This window comes from Frankliniella occidentalis, unplaced genomic scaffold (genome assembly GCF_000697945.3).
Source record: "Frankliniella occidentalis isolate FOCC.00 unplaced genomic scaffold, Focc_3.1 Scaffold386, whole genome shotgun sequence".
Taxonomy (NCBI): domain Eukaryota; kingdom Metazoa; phylum Arthropoda; class Insecta; order Thysanoptera; family Thripidae; genus Frankliniella; species Frankliniella occidentalis.
Genome location: NW_026267508.1, coordinates 67,486 through 68,972, shown reverse-complemented (window position 1 = coordinate 68,972; position 1,487 = coordinate 67,486). Strand labels below are relative to the sequence as shown.

The window sequence follows — 1,487 nt, the reverse complement described above, 5'->3', positions numbered from 1 at the left end:
CAAAGCCTCGACAGTAATGGATTACAGTTAGGCTCGACGCGGCCCTCGTGGTGAATAGCAGGTGATTTTCCCCAGCAAAATCACCCTTTCCCTTCGTTCACTCCGGAGAGCGCGGCGCTGGGTGCGGTGCGGTGAGGCACGGCTCGACAGCGGCGGCCTGGGGTCTTTCTCGCCCCCCCCCCAAATACTTTTGTGATTCATCTCGGGTAAACTTCCGCACAACTCTTTGGGAGGGAGCCGACAGCCTGGCAGGCGCGCTAGGCTGAGCCGCCGCGCGCGGGGGTGGGGCACGCTGCCTACCCTCCGCATGACAGGCGCTCGGCCGCTGGAGTGTCGCTCGACTCGAGTGGTGCGGTGCACAGTGTGTGCGCGCGATGCACACAGCCAGGTCCACTGAAGAAAGTGTGTGCACATACACCCTTCACTAACTATTCTGAAGGGCAGACCGCGACCACATTGGGAGAAGGAGATAATACTATGAGTTTTGCCCCCTTTTAGGTCATGCCCTAAAATAGATCATAGCTAAAAACAAGACAGAGGGAGAGAGAGAGAGAGAGAGGGAGAGAGAGGGGGAGAGAGAGAGGGCTGGTTTTTCTCGCCACCTCCTCCGCCCCACCCTTGCCCTCGGCGCCTGCACGACGCCTGCACGCCAGTGCGTAGGCAACCCATCGAGCTGCCACATATTCTCCCAGTACAAAAACGTATGGGGCAAGGGAGCGTTTGTCACCTAACTTTACTTCGCGCTATCCCAGGGAACGTTAACTGTGGGAGCACCCTTAAAATAGAACAGCTAGAATAGTATACACATGGCATTCTGAAAGCTTTTGAAAATGACACAACCAGAAACGAACGGAGGCTATTTGTGTTTAAGAAGTTGGGAAAATAGCAATTTCAAAACCAAAATTTTGCTAAATTTCAGCATGTGCTCCTCGCGGGAGTAACGTTGTGAGCAATCATTTTGGACGTTAGCCTGTCCACTGCTCGAGACGCTTTTGCATCCGCGGTCGGTTTGGTGCTCCCACGTCATCACGCGTGGGTGAACATTCGCGTTATAGCAATGCTCGAGATAGCAAAACGAAAGTATTATTTGAGCACAATTGTAGCACACGATAAGTGAGTTTGACAGAAAAATTAGGGGGAGGGTTTTAAACAGACGTTATTCAAGAGCGAGACTGCATTCAGCTACACGCGAAAACCAAATGGCGCACGAATTTCTGCCCGGCGTACAAACTAGCGAACTAGTTAGTTTTCTCTTGACGATGGCAAGCGACAAGTAGTTAATTACTTATAGTTATTATAAATAGTATCATTATTTTGAGGAGAGAACACATATTTACAGTCGGGAAGTACTGGCGCCATCACAACTAACAGTACAAAGGAAGCAAGGGGCCGGAGTACGAGTCACGCACACACGCCTCGACGCGTGATCATGGCGTGAATTTGTTTTCCCGGCGCCGAACATATTGTTGTATGAGGTAAAATCAAAT

At 51.2% G+C, this 1,487-nt stretch overlaps 1 long non-coding RNA gene across 1 annotated transcript in view; it reads right to left on the bottom strand.

Moving 5' to 3' along the window:
- Positions 1-1,487, bottom strand: part of LOC127751226 (uncharacterized) — a 9,519-nt gene that overhangs the window by 2,634 nt on the left and 5,398 nt on the right. The window lies entirely within an intron of this gene.